This window comes from Polypterus senegalus, chromosome 5, assembly GCF_016835505.1.
Source record: "Polypterus senegalus isolate Bchr_013 chromosome 5, ASM1683550v1, whole genome shotgun sequence".
NCBI classification, from domain to species: Eukaryota; Metazoa; Chordata; class Cladistia; order Polypteriformes; family Polypteridae; genus Polypterus; species Polypterus senegalus.
Genome location: NC_053158.1, coordinates 153,498,011 through 153,522,277, shown reverse-complemented (window position 1 = coordinate 153,522,277; position 24,267 = coordinate 153,498,011). Strand labels below are relative to the sequence as shown.

General features: G+C 36.9%; 1 protein-coding gene across 1 annotated transcript in view; it reads left to right on the top strand.

Annotated features, from left to right (window-relative positions):
- The first annotated feature begins 1,153 nt into the window (after nt 1-1,153).
- The window catches only part of map3k22 (mitogen-activated protein kinase kinase kinase 22), a 176,587-nt gene continuing 153,473 nt past the window's right edge, over nt 1,154-24,267 (top strand). Inside the window, exon 1 of the mRNA XM_039753517.1 lies at nt 1,154-1,459. The gene's annotated coding sequence lies outside the window, so the exon portion shown is untranslated. The remainder of the gene's footprint in view (nt 1,460-24,267) is intronic.

The following is a 24,267-nucleotide window of genomic DNA, read 5'->3' as shown; positions in this document are numbered from 1 at the left end:
TCAAATAAACAATTTCACAACAGATAAAAATATAGAAAAACAAGTGCACTTTTACTCAAGAATATTACCGTAGAAAAAGTAATTGGTTTAGGGTACAACACTGACATAATAGCTTTGTTGACATAGTGGTAAGAACTGCTGACTGGCAATCAAAAGGTCTCTGGTTCAATTCAGAGTGCACCCGTTTTGAGTAGTGAGCTGCTCTTATTCTTACTGGTATACAATAAAAAAAAAAAAATACATTTGATTTGTGACCAAATGTAAAAGGGAAACAATGAATAAACAATACTAGTTTTTAAATACATTCATTTGTGTTGATTTAAAATTTGTCATTAACTGCTGCTAAAAATGTCTGGCCCAGCTAAATTTCTTGGTTTGAAAATCTGGCCCAACTTAAATTATAATTGAATAGCCCTGGTCTAAATATTACAGTGTGGCTCTGGTAAGCATACTTTCATTCCATGTAATGTGCCAAGGAATTGATATAAGTGGTAGGACAATAAAGCCCACTTGAACTGACTGGTCAAGTACATTCATTGATTTGAAAATGTTTTTCAGACTTGTAAACTTGCACTGTCAATAAATCTTGCTCAATTTTTGTAATTAGCTTAATGACTTGAAAATGCGAGAAGCGATCAAGCAACATGGGCAGCACATTTGACAGTGCTAGCTGTTTTTGTCTCCGGTAGGGGGCTGTAGCATATCAGTTGTTCCACAGCTCCAAAACAGTGTTTCAAAGTTTTAGCACATTGTACGAATATATAATACACAAATTTGGCTTTATGTAAGTATTTTTGTAAAGCTACCCAACGGGATGGATTCTGAGAAAAGCGCGATCCATCCACAGAAGATAGTGGGGTTAACGTTCACGGATCTTTGTTCAGTCGCATCAGCCCAGGGCAACATTGGCTAGGCATCCCACGCCACAAAGCGGCCTCTTCCCTGCTCTCTCGAAGCCCTCCTTCTTCCTGCAAGTGGCAGCTGCGGCTCTTACGTTCTCACTCCAATCGCTGTTCTGCACTGCGCGGCCGATTGTGAGCCCACTCCACACTACCACTTGGCTCTTCCGCCGACAGGAGGCAGCAGCAGACAGGCTTATCGGCGCTAAGTGCCATGTCACTGCTTCCTGGAGCCCTCTTCCTTGTGACGACATCGCAGCAGGAGACGTGAGGAGACAGGTCGCCTATTCTGCAACTGCGCGGCTTGTAACTGAGCCGGGCATTTAGAAGGAGAAAGTTTCGCTGGACGCTGTGGCGGCGGCGGCGGCGGCGCGTGCAGCTGCTCGGCTTTGCGGTTGCTGTCACGCGCCCGCCAAGCACTTTTCTGGGATTTATACACCTCAAATCAGAAGACTAAAAAGCAGCAAGGTGTTAGGAAGAAGAGTAAAGTTTTTACAGGACTCTTGATTTGCTTTGCGTTCTGCGGATATGGGTGACGAAGTGGATAGATAGACAGTTGGGTAAGTTGGAAAGTTTTCACTTCATTTCTTAAAAAGTACCATTTTGCACGATTTTCGAGTAGACTGTATGTGGGTCTTGCATGACATTTTTTTGGGCGAAATATCTACATAGCTGTGTTTATTTGACAGAAGCGCATTCCAGTGTGTAACTTTACTTGTTTTTTTTGGGGGGGACGTACGTTTTTACCCTGCCTCAACACGAAGTGCAGTCTTGTACGTAAGGACACTGGTGGCCTTTTGCGTCCCTTACAGGTCACTTTACGCGACAGTGGATGGTGGCTCGCGAGTGAAGAAGGGCTAACTAACGCGGCAACCGTACGTAGCTGTGCACGACTAGCCTTTCGAGTTTTAGAGGTGTTTTTTATTTTCAAAGTGGGAGTGCTATAGGGTGTGACGGATTGAGAAGTTGCGCAAGTGAATAGGAATGATGAATGTGGCTGCGAGAGGCGCTTATAGGTTACAGTCACAACTGGGGTGGAAGACTTTGCACTTGACTTAGATATAAACAATCATCTGATTAAAGGTGTTTAGTGCGCGTAAAAATCACGGTAGCAGTCTGTCGCATTTCTTTCAGGAAGGGTTGCCTTTCTGTTGTTAATCGCCGAGATTTAAATCAAAATTTAGTTACAAATCCATGGAGCAGAGTTTCTTGATATATCATCTGTTTGAATTACATCATTGCTTACCGTTGAAACAGGCACAGATTGTGCGTATCTTTTTTATGGGAGTTTGGCGTAGTCGACGAGCCCCTTGATCTTATACCGAAGTTGACTTGCTGTGTAACCCTGAGAAGTCACTCAGCAAGTTCTCAAAACACACACGCAGGCAGTTGCGCCATAGGGTTATTTACGTTAGAGCTCATTTGGATAGTACTCTTTATAGAAAACAAAAACACAACAGTATATCAAATAATCAATGTCGATAGGTGATTTGAGTTGCTTCCACTATAAAAAGACGGATCGTATAAAAAGAAGCAGGACAGAAGACACGATTTGAGCATTGACTAGGAATAATATGCGGAATTGTACGGAAATTGCACCAGACCGCAATAGTGAAGTGAAGCTCCTCACTTTCAGTTGAGAGCACTGGGTGAAGAGATAGCGGGTTAAAACGGAATTTCGTGTGTCGTGAGTCTGGGTTTATTGCTAGAGTAAGGAGCTCAAAGTAGAATCGGTGCGTCACTGGAGCCAGCTGTAATGGAAAATGTTGATTTATATGGTATTGAGGAGATTTAACTTAAGATGAAATTTAAGTGGAACTTTTTAAGCAGTTTTTTACCTCTTCGCCATTTAGCCTAATTACCATACCTTAACACCACCATGCTGTGTTCTAGGCGTTTTAGACACAGCCCACTTGTAGAGGACCCTGGGACAGGCCCTGGACAAAATGTGTGTGTATATATATATATATATATATATATATATATATATATATATATATATATATATATATATATATATGATAGATGGATGGATTTCTCGGGAGCGTCATAAAGTTTCCCAAGGGGAGCTGAAGAGAGTTGCAGGATAGGGAGGTTTGCTCAGTCTAACTTGTTTTGTGTCCACTGTGATCGTCACCAGGCAAAGGGAAAATGGTACAGACGATGCTGAACATATGACAGGGTTGGTGGTATGGCGGTACAGTGGTTATAATTATTCCTATACAACTGCAGGAACAAAAAGGTTTCAGTACTGGCCTGGTTTCTGCCTGTGTGGCTTTCCATGTTCTTCCTGTGTCTGCACTGTCTTTGGTCCCACATCACAAAGACATGTGTATTAAGTTGATTGGTGAATGTGTCAGACAGTTTCCTGTACTGGATCAGCATCCTGTTCAAAATCGGTTCCTGACTTGAGCTCACAGTAGGCTTGTTTCTCACCAAGTTTTATAATTGCATTAAGAGGAAACACAGTCATATTCAGGGTACCATATATATATATTCATTAATGATGAAATTAGATTAAAAAGATTAAAAAGCCTAATATGATAAAGACACCGCAAAACAAATTATATATATATACATATATATATACATATACATATACATATACATATACATATACATATATATATATATATATATATAAAATTAGTTTTGAGGTGTCTTTATCATATTAGGCTTTTTAATATAATTTCATCATTAATGCCCAAAATAATTCCATGCATACATGTGTCCAATGGAATCTAATTCTGGTGTAATGTTTTTTTGACAATTTGTGGTTTTATGATTGCTTAATTATGTTGGGAAGTATTTTGTTTAAAGTTTTGCTTTAAAGGATAAGTTCAGTTTTCCTTTCAAGTTAAAGTTGTTTTTTCACTATTATGGAACAGTATATACCAGAATAGCAAAATGCTAGTTTATTGAAACGAGCATAATGATACAATGGTTAAGTCTGTGTGCTTTGATCGTGTTGTGCATTTACAAACCAATTGTTCACTGGATATGCCTTATATCCTTCTTTCTTTGTTGCCTTTTTTCTTTGGAGTTTCCAACGTTGTTGTGGATGCCGGACGACGTGATAAACAGACGTAGGCTGCACAGTTTACTGTCTTAAGTTGGTCATTTGCCTTTGTTCATCAGACATTCCCACTCTGTTATGGATGATGGACGGCATTAGTCGTAGGCATAGACAGCAGAAGGATAGATGTTTTATAGCTTTATATGTGAAGAGATTAGTTTGCCACATGAAATTGTAATCTATTTGTGAAGCATATTATATACAATTAATAAAACAAATAGCCAGCTCTTGTGTTTTATAATGGAGTTTTGGATACCAGGTTGCCATTTTAAAGAAAAGTCTTAAAGCTTATTGAATACGCCCCTTTTTGAAGCCAAAAATCGAGTATTAATCTATGTGTTGATGTTACACAAATATTGCAAAATGGAGTATCATGTTGTTTTAAGAAGATATAAAAGCAATCCATCATTAGATTTGATTTTTATTTGATATACTTTGTTAATCCTCAAGGGGACATTGTCTTTTTGTGTGACTTTGGGGGTCAGAGCATAGGGTCAGTTACTGTACAGCGCCCTTGGAGCCATTTTACAGTTTAAGGGCTTTGCTCAAGAGCTCAGTGGAGTAGAATCCCTTCTGGGAATGTGAGATTCAGCCATGTGAAAAGATGGCTGGCTGTGTTCTTCATGTCACCACCCACCTGATTTGTTTTCCTCTGTGGCACTAGTTCAGTAACCATGGAAAGTCATCGCAGAGCACCGTTATTGGCATTATTGCGTGATGTCCAGCTGTGAATTGTTGTTTTTGTTCTGTAAACAATTAGACAGTAATTATTGAAAAAGGAAACTTGCGATCACTTATGTTATTTCAGTATACAGAGGCTAATTTTTTTTCCCAAAAAGCTGCCTGCTGCCACCGGATTGATAATCCATGCATGTGATTGAATGAGAGAGTTCCTGCTTGGAGCATGCAATCAAGTGACAAGAACTAAATAGATGTTATAGGTGTCCATTTATGTGCAGTATCTAACCCACTTACACAGGACTTGAAACTATGACAGCAAGCATCTGGCACAAGTCAGAAAAATACCTGGGCAAGGCACCAGTCTTTTGCAGGGTGAATACACACACAGAGACTAGGGCTAATTTAGCAATACCATTTCACCTAGGTTTAATAAGGTTGAAGTTTAGTAAGTTCAGTACAGATGGTTTTGCATAGGCAGAGGCGTTGCACAGATCTGCCATTTCTACCTCACAGTGCCAGAGTCTGCATGAGTTTTACACAATTTTCCCATATATGTATGGATGGATTGGAATGAGTGAGTGTCAGTGACTTTACTTATTCAAACATGTTGTCCAAGTACCATATCCTTATCAAGAGTGACTCATCATGCATTAAACATATTGATAAATGGTTTGTGGTACTTTGATCTACTTTATCATACACTCTTACTTTTTCATTTTTTGAGTATTTTTTATTGTGCATGTACACAATGCACTAAGGAAACTGAACTGCAGATGACTTTGCTTTTTAAAAAATCTAATGCTTTTATTAAAAATACAATGCAGTATTGTCAGTTCACTTCAGATGTATTATTATTTGTGGGAAGTACAGTAAAATGTATTTGTACTTTTTTCACTATGCTGCCACTTGGCATTGATCTTGCTTTGTAGGCTATGTAAAATATTAACTCAGAATGTGATAGGCTGGTGCGGTTGTTGCTTTTTAGGTAAAAATAATCATAATATGTTAGTGTGCATCCGTTTGTTGTTACAAGCCATAGCTGAATAAAACCGCTGAAGAAACAGAAATGCAGAAGCAAAAATAGGATTATTAGCAGAGTATGACTTGTCACTGGGGGCTTATTGGGATTGTCATAAATCTATATCCATTACAATAACTATGAGCAGTTAAGCAAACAGAAAATGTTTTCTTACTTCAAAAAAAAAAAAAAATAGCTACAAGAATATATGATAAAAGGTTTATTTCTAGTTTCCTTTCATTATAACAAGGATGCCTCATAAATGTGGAAGGCACGTTTTCCTAAATTGACAACTTTGCCACTTCAGAATGGATATATTTGGTAAGTGTTTTGGCTTTTTCATTCACCTGTGGTTCCAAGCACCCCTCAGCCCCATTATAAGTTGCAAGAACAGACAAAAAATTTTTACATTTACAAAAACGCTTCACTTTAGAACACAATTATATGTGACAAATTAATGATTGTGAAGACTTGGAAAATACAGAACTTATCCTTTAATGCATTAACAGTCAATTACAGTTTTCAGTGTAAAGCATTATTTTCTGTATAGCATTTCCCTAAAATAAAGAAGCAAATATATAGCTAGCATTATATACACTCTACAACATTAGTTTTCAAGTTTAGTATTGGAGACTCACATGACTGCACATTTTAATTCCATCTAATATCACAATCAGTGTGTCATTCTTATGTTTAATTACTTTTATAGTGTGGTTATCATTTGCCCAATATAGTGTTTTTAACAAATTCATAAATATTCCTATTCTTTGCCATAATCTTAAATTCATAATTGCATTCAGATGCTGGTGATTTGCAGTGAGCAGTGTTCTAAAGGGGAGCTATTATTTCACTGCAATTTTAACTTGTCTGATCATTAAGAAACATTTCTTACAAATGAACAGATGAGTGACTATACTACTGAAGTAATTGCTGTCCTTTAGAATTCAGTGTTGACAGTATTTGGATTCAATAAAGGGAGCAAACTCTATAGATAAGAATGAATTCAAATATCAAAGGAAACCTAAGCATTTAAGTTTGGCCAAATTATACATGTTTTGGAATGTCTTACGATCAGAATAAAATGCCAGCTCACTAAACTGTTAGGTCAGTTAAAAACAGGAGATATGCACTAAATGTGAAATTGTTTTGGACTGGAATAAAGCCCAGCAGCCTGCACACTCCCAGGGCAGTTAGGAGTCACCACTATATAATATTTTCTATGCAGCCAATAGCAAAGACAGACAAGGTGTACTTTCACTGTCATTTAAAATCATGTGATCTTAGTCCTCGAGCTGCTGCCCCACCCTAAATTTCCCGTTTTCTTTTATTTATGATATAACCTCCTTTATGAACATGTTCAGTATTTACAACATATGGCGTGTTTTTAGTTTTACAGTAATTGTATTGCCTTCAGAAATATTTCAGCAAAATTTGTTAAGAGTCATGTTAAACTTATTTCAAAATCTTTTATGTATCTTTTGCTTTGGTGAAACCATGTTTTTATCAGACCCTTAACAGTTCAAAGTTTCTTCATCTTTGGACAAGCTTATTTGGCCATAACGTTAAGCAATAAATTAAGCAGAAGTGCATTTAGGACTGAAGTCAGGAAGCACTTCTTTACTCAGAGTTGTGGGAATATGGAATAAACTACCGAGTCATGTAGTTGAAGCCTGAAACCTTAAAAACCTTTAAGAAGTATTTGGATGGGATATTGGGACCGCTTAGCTATTAGCTAAACATACAAGCCTGTTTGTTGAATTTTTTACGTTTTAATTATCTTATGTAGGGATATTCTGGCTGTTTATTAGAAATACAACAATAAACAAAAAAAGTTGCAATTGTATTCTTTAAGATGTAGTTGTTTTAGTAGCCAATAGCAGAAAGGAGAAAGAAAGTAGATATTAAAACGATTCCACTTCTGCTTTACTGTAAAAGATGCACAGACCTAAATAGGCAGTCCATGTACATCACAACTACGTTCGTTTTTGTTCTAAAAAGCCTGTGGACAACCCTTTCCACTCATCAGCCCTAAATGACTAAGCAGCCATCATGCCTGTCTGCAAAATCAGTTTAATCAGACCTGCCTTCAGGAGGCACTGTTAAGCAAGCTGTCAAAATGGTAAATTAGTGGCTCTTTTTTGTTAATAGAAAAATATGAATATAAATTTTACATTTGTCCTATGAATTGTATTTATAGTAAAATATTGTGGACGCTGGCCCGGACACAGACAGTTAGACATGTTGTTCATCACCACTAACTGTTTATTTACACTAATATTTACAGTTTTTTCGTGTACTCACAACCCCAGTGCCTCCAGCACCAATTCCAGGCCTCACAGTCAATGTGTCTTTCTCTCCTGGCTGCCTCCAGTCCCCACTCCAGCTACGTCATCTTCCACCCGACTTCTGCCCATGACTGGAGGGAGGCGGCCCCTTATATGCACCTCCTGGACGAGCACCAGGTGTTCCCACCATTCCTCCCCTGGCCACACCCCAACGTGGCGGAAGTGCCGGCTATCCTCCCGGCAGCCCTCGGGGTGTCACCCAGAGTCTTCCCCCCAGCACTTCCTGGTGTGGCGGAAGTGCTGGGCTCTCGGGATATCCAGGCACCGGGGCGCCGCCTGGCGGTGGCCACGGGTCCCTACAGGGCTGGGCTTCCAAGCCCTTAACCCGAGGCCCCCAACATAACCAGGGCGATCGCCCCCTTGCGGTCTGGAGGAGGCACAAGCCCTCCTCTGGTCCTCCTGGGGCCACAATATGCATTACATGAATGAATTCAGTGGGAAGAGCTGATTGAAACGTTGAGATTTAGTGACCATAATATACAGTCACACATTCAACAGTGTTTTGGGATAGTGCCTATTCCAAAAATTTAATTTTAGTAGGGCAAATTTTTACCTGATACAACATAATTTAAAAAGTAAAATGGGACAAATGTTTGTGTGCAGATTTAGATGTGGGAGATTGTGATTCACTAATATGCTGGAATTCTTTGAGGAAATAACAAAAACTTCATCCATCCATCCATTATCCAACCCGCTATATCCTACAGGGTCACGGGGGTCTGCTGGAGCCAATGGCACGAAACAAACCCCAGGCAATTATATAATTGATTGTATAAAAATGTAACTAACAACCTAGGCAACTCTGCTTATGACACAAAACTAAGTGGAATACTGGATACCCACAACCAAAAGAATGATAAATAAATCAGATTTTAGACTTGGGCATTTATGTGCCACTTAATTTAGGTTAAAGCATTACATATAGGGAGTGCAGTTGTTATATTTGAATACAAAATGGGAAGTTTGAAAATTGAAAGCACACCTATGAGTCATAGCTAGTGTAGAAAAGCAAATAGGATTGATAATAGGGAATTAGATAGCCCAGTGTATGGGGTACAAGTCAAGGGAGGCTATATATAAACTAAAATACAGTAAACTAGTGAGTGCTCATCTGGAATACTATGTGAAGTTTTGGTCTCTCTGTGTGTCTTATAAAAAAGGTTTGGAAATCTTTTGGTACATCAAGGTCCAATAGTGATAGTTACATGTTAAACCTGTGTGAAAAAGTATATGAAGTGATTCAGAGGTTTAAAGGGAACTATGCATATCTTTCTTTAAAAAAAGAAAAAAATTCACAGCTTTCTTTGTTCCCATGTACTTGTTAGACTGTATCTCTCTAATCTGCATTACATTTTAACTGCCTGCCCAGTCTTCTTGTTTCACATCTCTAAACCTGTTGAATTTTCACTTCCTCTGTGAACTTCAGATTGGCTCACTGATCTACAAATAACCAAATAGATGTCAGTTTCATTCACCTGCTGCAGTTAATTGAAGGTATGGCTATGTGGACTGGTTACATCGACTGATAGAGCATTATTATATTAAACAAAGTCTTGTAAATAATATTCAGAATAAACAACAAGTTTCAGTCTGCATGTGCAGTGGGAAAGAAATTTTATCAGTTTTTTTTTGTTTACCTGGGTGGAGAATGGTCTACAAAATGCCTCATTGCTTATGTAGAACAAGCAGTTGTTGTATTTTTATGTTATAATATCGTTTAAATCATCATAGTAAACTAAATACATGTTAATGGTGCTTTAAAGGAAAGAAAAGTTCAAAAAGAGTATCTTGAGACCATCTTGTCAGATCCCCTTTTTTTTTAGTTTTTCTATCATTGAAGAAGATATCTCTGTGGTTTTCAGATAGGGTTAAATATTGGGGCACATTTGGCATTGCAATGGCTTTACTGATGAAGATTGTGCAAGCATTAATGACTGATGCAGAATTAAAATGATATAGGCATTCAACAATAAAGGAAATGCATCATCCCAAAAAGGAGTCTGTCCTTTGCTTCAAAATGCAAGGAAAGACAGACAAGCACATCTAACGTATTTGATTGTAAATATCAGTCTAATGTAAGAGCCGCATTTCATCAAGAAAACAATCCACTGAATGAACTTCATAGATTGAAATAAAATGAAAGTAATGTCTACTTATGGCCTTTTTTGAATAAAGCACTGCAAAGAACTCACATAATGTTGTGGGATGCTTCTATTCTATTTGTGCAAAGGAGTTCCGAGTGACCACCTTCAGCCTGCGTTGAAGAATTTAAAACCAGAAGGCAGTGAAATCTATGATAATGGTGTCCTCATTCACAATGCAAAAGTGGCCAATCAATTTTATAAACAGCAAGATACCAGAGTATATGCCACATAACATGGATGCCCAATGAAGAGATCTCAGCATATTTGAGAATTAACAGGAGAAACTGCAAGAGTACCTTTTCTGCCACCATTATTAAGCGTCAAAAATTTTATTTTTTATAAAAGAATAGTGTTGAAACCTACAAAGATATTTCCAGAAATTTATTGCAGCAGACAGTGTATTTATGTGCACTTTATTAACCTGCTAATACTAGACTCTAGGTTCCTAGAATGGCTTGTAAACTCTTATTCTGGTTAGAGAAACTGGCTTATTGGTCTCTGAGAAACCAGGTTAACAGATTTGCATTTATCCATGAATAACCCAGGTAATTTGGCATGAAACCCTTAATCACGTTACAATTAAGGATTTTGTAGTCTGCACTCTTTTATTCTGCTTAGCTTCACATTCACTTTCAGCAGTCATTGGTAGTTACATCCAGAAGATACATTTCCAGAAGCAATTGCTCTGATGATGGCATTATTCCTTCTCCTGGATCAAATAAAATGTCACAGTATTTCAGAAGTCATCAATAAGCTGAATGTACAGTGCTAAGCTCAGTGGTGCAATCTCAGGAGCAGTGTTGGGGTAAAACTTTAAAAGTAACGTGTTAAAAAGTTTGATTACTTTTTAAGGTAGTGAGTAACCAAACGCGACACTTATTTTATTAATGGAAAAAATAAATGTGTTGTTATTATCCCAGCAGCACTGAGTGTAAGGCAAGAAGCACACTAAATCACTCAATCACCTAGCCAAGCAGAAAAGAGTGTGCTGAGTGTAATCCAGTAAAAGAAGCATACTAATAAATTGTCAGTTTAGTTTTAATCCATCTATTAGATTTTTTGAAACAGTGATCTGGGGCCTCATGTATAATGCACACATAGAATTCACACTAAAATATGGCATGCAGAGAAAAGTGGAAATGTGTATATGCACAAAAATATTCAGATGCACAAAACCGTACATAAGCCAACTTCCACACAGTACCGCTCCATAAATCCTGGTCAGCATGAAATGTAACATAAGTGCATGCGCCTGCCACTCCACCCCAACTCTTTTCAGAATTTTGCATATTTGAATATGTAAATCAACATAAATAACCCTTTGAGTTGAGTGTTTTTTTAAAAGATAATGACAAAAGCACATATAAAAAAGAATAATTTCACCAGTGGAGGCAAGGAAAAATGTACTTTTTGGTGGCTTAGGCAGAGGTATGAGCAACAAAAGGAACTTGATGGAATGACACTCAAACATTCAAGCTCAGAAAGTTGTACAGTGCGCAAAGTAAAAAAGAAGTGGTCTCATGTCAAAGTCGATGTGGAAATGCGAGTCAAGGCCCAACTGCTGAGTGTCAAACGAGTGTATTAGAGTCAAGGCCCAACTGCTGAGTGTCAAACGAAAGTGTATTAGAGTACAGAGAACAGAAAAAAATATAGGGACGCAGTGAAAAAAAAGGTCAAAATGTTGACTTTAATCTTGAAATTTCCACTTTAATCTCATAGTTTATTTTGTCATTAAAGTAGTACGTCATAAACTTCATCTTACAATCGATGTTTAATTTAGTAGAGTTCCTGAAATCCCATCGTAACTGAAGTAGCACATTAAATGCTTCGTATTCTATGTGTGTGAATCACTATGTGATTCTTAAATGGGCTTTCTCTTTCATAGACAGGAGTGTGCAGGCACTGAATGCCACACAGAACACATTACATTCATTATATTACAGCTCTCTGAACATTTTAGAATACTAAGATGTATATTTGATATCATTTTCATGATGAAATGCATTAAAGCATGTATTAAACATGTGGACACGGTAGCCACGAGCTGGAGCCCTGTCCAGGGATTGTTCTTGTCTCCCCTGTTCAGGGATTGTTCCCGCTTCCCACTAGATGCTTGCTGGGACACACGTGACCCTCGATGAAATAATTTATTGCAGCAGTGCTGTGTCTGTCAAACGTACCAACACCCAATTCCTGTTCTTCCATTTTCTTTCTCCATGTTACGAATCACCACAATATATGCTATGTAATAAATGTAAAACCACCTGTAAATTTAGAATGCCGATTCTTCAAAACTTTTAAGGAACACTGAAAAATCTTTGTAGTACATGTTAAATTATTACATCCATCTATCCATTCAGGGTCATGCCAGACCCAGCAAGCATACAGCACGAAGCAGGAACAATTCCTGGAAAAGGTGCCAGCTCATCGCTGCCACTGCTCCACTGTGTCTCCACATGTTTAATTATTAACAGTGTGCATTATTTAAATGAAGTTAACAATTTATCTGTAAAATGTAATATACATACTTTAACTCATTTCATCATAAAAATGACATCAGGTATATATCCTAATATTCTAACAGCACACAGCAAAAAGAAGATAGCTCTTAGAAATCTAGATCAACTTAGAAGCCAGTCATCATCATCTGTAAATACACACTCTCTTCTATTGAATTGAATCAAATTCCTTTATTGTCATTGTATGGTAAAATGAGATTCAATTTGCAAATCCTTCATAAACTTATTTTCCTATAAAATTATATAATAACAATAATACAATAAAAACAATGAAAGATATATAGTATGAAAGCATAAGTACAATATACATGCATATATAGTGCAGATAGTGCAAATGGATCATAAAGCGGCTCAAGTTGCACAATATTACAATTGTAGCGTAAGTTTACAGTGAGGTAACTGTAATTATAAGTGCAAACAGTTTTACTGAGAGGATTTGATGGACTGATTGAGGGCATTTGTAGCCCTTGGGATGAAACTGTTTGTTAGTCTAGAGGTCCGTGCAGGAAAAGCTCTGAAGTGCTTGCCGGATGGGAAAAGTTCAAATAGACTGCGGGATGGCTGAATGGAATGGTGGTTTCCTGAGGCAGCATGTGCTATAAGTGTCCTCCAGGGTTTTCCAATCGCCTGTTGTACAGCTGTAGTTCCACACACAGATACAATGGGTTAAATCACTGTGCACTCAGTGCACTGTTAAGTAGTGCACTGAGAGAAACATTGCTAAAGCATTTATGGTATTTGGAATAGTTTGGCCATTGCATGCAACATTATATAGTTACAGAATGATTACAATCAAGTTCCTTAAATTTGTAAACAGTGTGCAGTTAATTTCGATATATTTGATAAATCCCACATCATTGATGTGAATCTGAAAAAAGGGAGAACACACAGAAACACTAGCTCTGCTTTGACACTGGGTTCCACCAGTTTGCAAAACCAAGCAGAAACATGCATAGGGTTAGGCTGCTGTGAAATTGTGTGCGGCTTTATGCCATGTTTAGTTTTTGTACATCTCAAAGTCTGCGTGGAAACGTGCGTGTGCAACATTTTTGTGCATATGTACCGTTTATACATGAGGTGACTGGTGATGTAGCTAGTGTTCATATGGTTAATTATTAGTGGCTCAGGTTGGGGAAGTTAAAAAGGGATGGATGTTATGTACTTCACAGCACATGAAGGACTAAATATATTTATAAAACACAAGAAAATTATCACGTTTAGATATATTTATGGTCAGTTGCATGAAGGTTCATATATGGGCTTATGATTTAATAACACATGCTGGCCAGTCAAATGTGCAGTTCTTCACATAAAAGAAGAAAAATAATTAAATTCCCATTTATAAGAAATTTTGATTTAAAAGAAGAGTTTAGGAAGCATTGGCGTGACTAAACCAGAAGAAACTTAAGACAGAGCCAGAGGTGTCAATCGGTTTTTGCTAACATTTGTTAAAAGACCAAATCAAAAACAAAATGCATAGTAAAGCAGGTAATCATTGGGTTTATTTACAAGTGAAATCTAGTTTCTGGGTGTTATAATTGCTGACGTGTAAAACTGGTCGCTGTGCACAGATTGGATTAAGTTTGTTCAACTCTACCAAATGCTCAGTTCCTTACTGGGTGGCCACATTACCTCCACCCATCTATATCCCATGGTGTCACAGTACTGTACATCTGTTTCTTCTATAGTGTTTAAGTAATTGTCGACACTGTGTTCTCGTCTGTTTTCTTGTTGGCTTTAACCCATACCATGTTATTTAAAAATGTTTTCCTACTTGTTTTCACTATCACATGAGATGCCTGATTATTATTTGTCTCTTTTTGTTCAAATATCTCATGTTGAGGACAGGGCCTAGGCAGTTTGAGGAGATTTCCCAAAGTATGACTAATGGAATTTTTAAATCTTTGGAACAAGTTCCAATAACTGTGAATCACTTCCACTTTCTTGGAAGTTCTTTATTAAAAGGAACATTACGATTTGCCTCCTTATTGTTTTGTGCTTAGCTCATGCAGAAGTAAGAATCATGAAGTAATCACCTTTTTTCCTGTTCCTTTTAGTTTTTTTTTGTCATCCTTGAATTTAGATTTTTTAAAATTTGTGTAGTCTAAATAATTCTTCTAAAAGACTGTTAACTATATTAGAATAAAAAGAGCAGGTGGCAGGATTAGCAAATGAACAATTCAGTAAATTATCAAGACATAAACATATTCAAAGTAAAATATCTAATAATTTAAAAAGCTAAGTTAAAGTGAATTTGGATGCGAAATATGATAAAATAACATACAAAAATATTGACTAACTGAACATAAAATCAAATAATTGATATAGTATATACTTGTGAATATCAAGTAGTATTTCTAAAACAAAATAAAAATGGAAAAAAGTTTAAAATAAAATGAAAGCGTCAATACAGAAAACCAATATTGTTTTTGTGGGAGGTACACAATTAAAAAAAATAAAATTTGATAGAACTTCAGAAAGATGGTGTGTCAGTTTCATTTTACATAGCTATATCAACTCCATGTACCATCTTAAGGAGGTTAATACAGCATGTAACAGTATTTTGCCAAATATAAAGACTAGAATTAACACCACAAGTTTAAGTAAAAACACAAAATAGAGTACCGAGAGATACTTAATTTTTAAGAGAGGAAATTTTACAAAAAACAAGGATACGCCTTAGGAGAGGGAATTGGCAATTATTATTTATTTGTTTGTTTTAATATATTAGATATTGTATATCAGTTCTGTATTTGTTCCAAAATATTACTCCCTTTTAGTTGACTGAAACTAAAGACGAAATCATACGGAACACTGTGTCAATATGACACATGCATCCATCCATTATCCAACCCGCTATATCCTAACTACAGGATCACGGGGTTCTGCTGGAGCCAATCCCAGCCAACACAGGGTGCAAAGCAGGAAACAAACAGTGGGCAGGGTGCCAGCCCACCACAGTATAACACATCTATCAAAAATCATTTACTATATTCAGCTTGGTTATTTATTTTTTTAAATCTTTTATTACTGTAGCGATAGTAGGGAGCAGGGTAAGGAGACCGTGGAGAGGTGGAGATATGCTCTAGAGAGGAGAGGAACGAAGGTCAGTAGGAACCAGACAGAATACATGCGTAAATGAGAGGGAGGTCAGTGGAATGGTGAGGATGCAGGGAGTAGAGTTGGCGAAGGTGGATGATTTTAAATACTTGGGATCAACAGTACAGAGTAATTGGGATTGTGGAAGAAAGGTGAAAAAAGAGTGCAGGTAGGGTGGAATGGATGGAGAAGAGTGTCAGGAGTAATTTGTGACAAACGGGTATCAGTAAGAGTCAAAGGGAAGGTCTACAGGACAGTAGTGAGACCAGCTATGTTATATGGGTTGGAGACGGTGGCACTGACCAGAAAGCAGGAGACAGAGCTGGAGGGGGCAGAGTTAAAGATGCTACGATTTACATTGGGATGACGAGGATTGATAGGATTAGAAATGAGTGCATTAGAGGGTCAGCTCAAGTTGGACAGTTGGGAGACAAAGTCAGAGAGGCGAGATTGCGTTGGTTTGGACATGTGCAGATGAGAGATGCTGGGTAAATTAGGAGAAGGATGCTAAGGATAGAGCTGCCAGGGAAGAGGAAAAGAGGAAGGCCTAAGCGAAGATTTATGGATGTGGTGAGAGAGGACATGCAGGTGATGGGTGTAACAGAACAAGATGCAGAGGACAGAAAGATATGGAAGAAGATGATCTGTTGTGGCAACCCCTAACGGGAGCAGCCAAAAGAAGAAGAAGATTAAAAGCATGTAACTTTTCACAAAATCAAGTCAAACTTAACAAAACTAATTCAATTCAACCCCCATGAGAAAGAGAGGAAGGCCATTTTTTTTTAATATTGTGGAAATTGATTTTAAATATCTCAGCAGTTTCCACAGTAAGACTGGAAATGCATTGTTTTCAGTTATGGCATTAAGACATATTATTTTAATAGCTTACCAGATTTTTTTCATGTAGTTTAGTGGGTTTGTTTATCAGTATCATTAATATAATAAATAAAATAAATACAAATTCAGCTGCATTTACTGCTAGACTCAACAAAGCATGAGCATAAACTATTATGTTTAACTAAAAGTGAAGTTTCTGTGAATAGCTGCATTACAGATCACATGCAGCTTGTACAGTATAAATACAGAATTTATACTGAATACTCTTGTCTACCAGTCACCCTGGTTTATGTAGTATCTGGCAAAACAAAAGTGATTTTAAATTTTTGAAGAAGCTTTAACATTGACAACTGTAGCAGTATTTTCTTAAGCATTTTGAAGATCAGTGATGAGTGAACTCTGACAATTTTGCTTCACTGTGAAATGTTTGTAAACTTTAACTGAACTCTGTGAAATGCATTGAAGTCAGTATAGAAGGAGAAACTACTATTAAAAGGATTATAATGGTTCAGTGGTGTTTTAATTGTCCCTGAGGGTTGGGGAAGCATCTGACAGCTATATTGGACTAATTATTGTGGGCAAAAATGTAATCTGAGCGGTGAGGCAGCAGTCTTGGGGCACACATTAGTCATGTGACGAAGTGGGACTGGATTGTTACATTATTTGAAGCTGTGGCCCTAGGCACAGCTGCAAATGTTTTCCTCTTTTAGGAGAAGAAGATAAACATGTCTTGTAAACAGGAATAATAATTTCATTTTTATTAGTTCACAGTGTTTTTTTTTTTCAGAAAGGGGAGGGCTTCTTTAAGGCATGTTTTGGATATAGTTGCAGCACATGGCTAATTATGTATGCAGATTAGCCATGTGGGGCAGTAGGGATTAATGTTATACATCTGGCGCCAGTACTCATATTAGTCTCATTATTGTAAGCTGATATACTCCTTAAATGAAAATACTTCAAGTTTTTTGTTTTTTAAATGCCTGTGGAATGGATGGCAGGAGAACTGATCAGGTACTGACATCACACAGGCCCAAAACAGCTTTGCAACAATCTTGCGGTACATGTAAATGAAAGTTCTGCACATGGCTGCTACAGCTCTGTGACATTATACTGGCCTCACAAAGCATAATAGGACGCTAGAAAAAAAATGTTCATCAAAGTCAGCTGCAAGGTGAATTTCCAGGAAAATATTTAGCGAACAAGGTGTCCGGTGGAAAATGCTTTTGTGAATTTTATCGATGAGCACCAGTGAAGATGTACTGTACAGAATAAACAGTTTCTGTATTTTATAATCTATATTTTATTTATGTGGTATGCTATTTACAAAAGTTTCAGTACTATTGTAAAAGCAAAGTTAAGGCTACTTTATACAGTATGATGGTGTTTTTGTACCATATGTGGCTAGTGTGGGAATCATGCTTGGGATATATTTTTCAAATTTCCCACAATAAATCACAGTTATTATTATTACTTTTGCTGTATACAGATTTAATTTTGTTGAGTGCTATAGGTTTTATTTGAGACCGGGATATATAGCCTAGCTCAAGGGAAAAAGTTCTGAAAAACTGGTCTGTAAAAAATGTCTCTAATCAATAGAAATGAATCTAGGGAACACATCAAACCTGGCTAATCACCTGAAAGAACAGCACCATGGTTTATATTGAATAAAAGAGTTCAAGCGGGTATTTTATATTTATATTATATAAACAATTAGTATCATAACAAGTGATAAAAATGTGTATACCCAGAAATACACATATTGTCATTATTTGTACTTGATGATTGCTACAATTTATTGCTTTATAGGCCAATTATAAACTATATACTATAAATGTTTGACATGGCTAAGTGGTAAATTCTCTTGCTGGTTTTAACTGTAGCTTGTTGAAGAGTCTTTACTGTTTAGTTAAGGTTGCGAGCATGCACTGATAGCGCGTTGCCGCATCCACCACACGCCAAACCACCTGGATTAGGACCCAAGTGCAGCGGGTTACACCTCAGCACCACACTGGAGCAATATGATTTTTTTTTTTTACAGTGGCTGGAGTGCCAGTCCTTCCACCAACTCCCAAGTTTTCCCTGTAAGCTGGAGGACCTGCTTGCAAGACTGGATACAGATCATACCCAGGATGGAGCAATTGCAGATTATTGGCCCTTGAGCAAGGCTCTTAATTTGCAAATTAAGTTTCAACAAATTATAATGGTGGTCTCAGGGACTGAATTTCAGCATGGCATTATAAGTATTACCTATTATTTGAAGCTTCCACTGGGAAAATCCCTGTGGTCCTTCAAGGAAAAATTGGTGGCATTTGCTACTGCTGCTTTTATCCCATTATGTAATGATTTCAGAAATACAAATAAATGGTTTGTGCTTTCATTGAGAACAGGATGGCAGGACTTATTAGTTGTGAGTTTTAACCTCTAGTGTCAATCATTTGAATTAGTGAATTAGATATACAGTGACATGCAAAAGTTTGAGCACTCCTGTTTTAAATTTCTGTTACTGTGAGTAGCTAAGCAAGTAAAAGATGACCCGATTTCCGTAAAGGTATAAAGTTAAAGAAAACTCATTTATTTAATATTTTAAGCAAGATTACTTTTTATTTCCATCATTTACTGTTTCAAAATGATAAAAAAAAAGTGTGTGAAGAAAAAGTTTGGTCACCCTAGATGGTCACTACTTAGTAAAACCACCTTTGGCAAGTACCCCAACTTGTAAATGCTTTTTGTAGCCAGCTAAGAGTCTTTCAGTTCTTATTTGGGAGATATTGGCCAATTCATTCTTGCAAAAAAGCTTCTAGTTCTGTGAGATTCTGGGGTTGTCTTGCATGCACTGTTCTCTTGAGGTCTATCCACAGATTTTCGGTTATGTTTAGCTTGGGGGACTCTGAGGACCATGGCAAAACCTTTGGCTTGCACCTCTTGAGGTAGTCCAATGTCCTGTTGTAGAAGCTGTTTTCTTTATTATCTTCAGCTTTTCTTTTACAGACAGTTTGATGACTGCTTCCTGAATTTGCTGGTATTTAATTGAATGATTCAATCCATTCCCTGTGTCACTGGCTGTAACATAGGCTCAAAGCAAGATTGATCTACCCCTGTGCTTAACAGGCTGCATATCTTTGTTCAAATTAATTTGTAGTTTTTTTTTTTTTAAGCATTTAGTTGTATTTGTGCTAAGCAAACCTGTGTGTGAAGTGTGGGTCACAGTATTACTAATGGCTCAGCATTGGCACTATCTATAGAAAAATAATTACTACTTTGTCTAAAATTATCAAGCCATTGGTGTGTTTTATTGATGTGCTTCTAATTTTGCATGACTGGCAGTCTTTCCCCAAAAGTAAATATTGTGAGTCAGTGTGTTCAATATTTAATGATATGACATACCAAATATTTAGCAAGACTTCAAAAAATGTGAGGTGTTAAATTCACAAAATCAAACTCGGACATGATCTCAATGTTTCCTATAATTTGCAACACCATTTGTAAAGAGAAAAATGCAAATTGCAGTGCTTCTTGTATATACAAAAGGCTTCTGTGCTGACCTGCAGGTGCAAAAACAAGGTAATGATGATTCTTTACTAAGATCTACAGAATTTACAAGAATTTAAAGAGAATAATCTGCTGACACGTGGTGGAATTGTAAACTGCTCTGTGGCAAAGAATTAATAGCCTTACAGCTACCATCTTGGAAAGTAATTTCTTGGTGGAACTGAGCTTTAAAATGGAGCAACAAATGTATAAATAGATAGACGCATAGTACAAGTGTAAAATTGTACCAGTAATCACTGCATTGCTTCATAAATATATCCTAATAGTAATCCTGAAATAATATTGGGGTGGATCTGAACTGGCTATAAACAAGTAGATTGGTAATACTAATGAACACATACATACTGTAAGTCTGACATGTGTAAAACAATACAGTGAATATTCTTACATGCACATAAGCATTACAGTGTTTCAAGGATACTCTGGTTACAAAACTGACCATATGAACTCTTTATTTCGATAGCCACATGCCAGTTAAACCCTTATTCAGGTTATGCGAATCCACGAAAAAAATGAGTTGCATAAGCCTCCAATAATGGAAATAATGGAAATGGAAATACGTCAATTCATTTTTAAAATTGTATGTGACATCTGTAGTCATTATTGTAAAATATTTAAAAATGACATTTTAATATTCTGTAAGGCAAGATATGTTTATACACATACATAAATTGTACTCTTATCAAAATAAAACTGTTTCTCTAACAAGCAATTTTCAGTACAGTGTATCCCATACAGTATGTATCCCATGCCAAATATTTAATTATGTTTATAATAGTTAAACCTGTTTGTGAAATGAGCATCACAGATTAACAGTGGCACAACATTGGCACTAGATAAAATTATCAAGCCTTTGGTGTGCTTTATTGATGTATAATATAGTGCTTACTTAATTTGTAAAGCACATTATAATCTCTTTCAGTAGATGGAAAGATGTATTTTGGTAGTTTTAGGCACTTTTTTCTTTTGTTATTTGTATTGAATGGCAGACATTTCTACTCTAAACTCTTACTGAATGTTGATCAGTTAAACACGCCTTAGTGGAGTTCACCACACTTAAGGATAAACCATCTCAGATTGATACTGTCTTAATTAGAAATTAACTATGCATACTAAATACAATCATCATAATTGTTAAATGAACCTATTTAAAGCACAAAAAAGAATATAATAAAATGTTGTCACCAATGAGCAATTACACACCCACACTACACAGCAGTCTGCTTTTGGAGGTGGTGTTATTCGTAAACTTTCAATATATGCGTCATATACTAATACAAATTATGCGCAGAACATTCAGCAGTGATGTTTGGTGCAAAATATAGGTGTGAATCAGAGCTTCAAGTTGCCACAGGAAGTAATGATGTCTATTTAAGAAATGGTAGCTTTAGCAGGTTCTCTTAGAATTTCAAAGTATGGAATCTTAAATGTCTTTTATTGGATGACATCCCATGTTGTCTTAAACACGATAACCCCAAAACAGCATATTCAGTAAATGAGTGGATGGATGTTTTCATTTAGGATGTTTAGAGCTGATTGAGCTCTGTAGTATCATTTTTAACTGTATATCTGCTAAAACAATACAAAAAACTATTGAACTTATAATTGTTCACCACTGCATCACTCAATGGATTGTCAGCCCTTTGACTTGCACATTTCAGAACATCCATCCATTCCACTATATCCTAATTACAGTGTCACGGGGGTCTGCTGGAGCCAATCCCAGCCAACACAGGGCACAAGGCAGGAAACAAACCCTGGGTAGGGTGCCAGCCCACCACAGCGCACGCACACACTAGGGACAATCTAGAATGGGCCAATGCACCTAACCTGCATGTCTTTGGACTGTGGGAGACAACAGGAGAAAACCCATGTAGACACGGGGAGAACATGCAAACTCCACGCAGGGAGGACCCGGGAAGTGAACCTGGGTCTCCTAACTGCAAGGCAGCAGCGCTACCCACTGCGCCACTGTGCTGCCCATTTCAGAACAGTGGCCTTTTAATTTGTAAAAACTCTTTTAAGTGTAAATTTTGTCTTGGTTCATTGTCCTGCTGGAAGGTAAATCTTCTGCAGAGGCCTATGTCTCTGGTAGATGTCTTCTGGTCCCATTATCATTCTATGTGCTCCACACAACAAAAAGATGCTGGTCTGTTTTATTTCCCATTACTTTTTTTTCATATAGTAGTCTGTAGCACTCAATAAAATGCCACAGTGATTATCCTAACTGTGAAGAAGACCCTTTGTAATTCAAAAATTTTATTTTTACATTTTGAATTTTGGTATATGTGTTGGCCAACATACTTACAATATGGCAATACTGCAAACTGTTCTCATTTTTAAATTATACTGGTAAGTTATGTCATGCAGTACTCCCTAATCTGTTGAGTTCTGCTTAATCCTTATGATGCGGTATAAAATGCATACAAATTTGATGAGGGTTGGGTGGGTGTGGTTGTCCACCTTGGATTATTGATCTTACTGATGTACAGTCCATATACTTTGAACAATATTGCAGAGAACTGGGAGGTAAAATTGCAATGTTCCGCTATGCTCCATTCCGCATAACAGAAGCAGAGAAATGCTGGTACAGCTTATCGGTCTTCCTCAATCCCTGGGTGCAACTCAGGCTGGAAACGATGGCATGTCTTGGTCAGTTTAAACACTAAGGTTGTCTCCCCCAGACAGAACATAGACAAGCTGGCTGTTATACATAGTTCACTATATTATTTCTTTTCACCTGTTCTTTTCTGTACAATTCTTAAAGTATTCAGTTTATTGCATGTGCAGCCTGTAAATGTCAATGCTGTTTGTTATAGGCTAAAATAAAACATGATTCAGTGTATATTGCTTTTGATCTTAACCCTCCAAAAGTTTGTAATGGTATAAGATTACAGATCAGAGTGTTACGTTCAAATCTTTTTAAAGGTACCATTTTTACAGGATGTGCTATTGGGTGAAATTATATTTATACCCAAAATTCTCATTATTCAAACTAACTATCTGTTTCAATTGAAAACAGTAGTTTACTGTAAAAATTGTGTTTTCCAGTGACTTATCAACAAAGCCAAAAGTATTCATTAGGAAAAGAAAGAATTGAAAAAAAAAGTATACTGCATACAGAAAAGTGCTCAATTAGTTACATGGTACTTCTGATATTAGATTAGCCAGTGGCACTAAGACCCATTGTTTTAGGAAATTTCCCAGCTGAAGCCTGGAAGTAGCATAGCTGGTAACAGCTAAAAAGTAATAAATAGTACTTAATTTGTAACTGGTTTCAAATTAAAAATAAATAAATATATATCAGATATAACCATTGTTAGAGCCAAACTTAATGTTAATGTTAAATTCACATCTAATTTCCATAGAATACCAGTTTCTTATAATTACTAAGATTATAGTATAGCCTTTTATCCCCTCTAAGTAAACATGAAATAGAACCTTCTTAGCAGTATTTGTAAAACTGAGTTTTAATTAAGCCAGTTAGGAAATAGTCTCACTGCTATCACAGACTGTTACATAAGTTTTCAAACAGGATATTGGCATACAGTTTTCCAACCTTTCTACATGTAATATGACTGTACCAGTAACGGCGCACTAAACGATAACGTGCAATGAATACGCTTGGCTTGAGCATTCATAGTTTTCATACTCTTTCTCTGTACGTTTAACATTCGTTTGATTAGAGGTTGATGCACTTACTGCTTCCTGAGCAGTTCTTCATTTCTTCACCCTAGTGACCCGCTTCTTCTATTCTTTCGTCTGCATCTTTTCGTGTTAAAACTGATTTAGTCAGTGTTTGTGTTGCTATTACTTAGTACGTTTTCCTTCATTTTTCACTTACTCTGGCACTTAAGTCTTCAATCTGCCGCAAGAATGATTAAGATATGAAGAGGTAGGGGAAGTAACGGCGAAGGAGATAGGGATGAGAACGCCGGCCGTGCGGCGCATGCCGAGAGTTGGTTCTCCAATAAAATAAAATAGAAATACAATGAGGAATAACCTTGGAGTTCAATCATCACCCCAGAAGCGGATAGTAGACGTCATGTAGTATATGTGTACCAAATTTCAAGTCAATAGTTCAAATGGTTTGTGAGCTA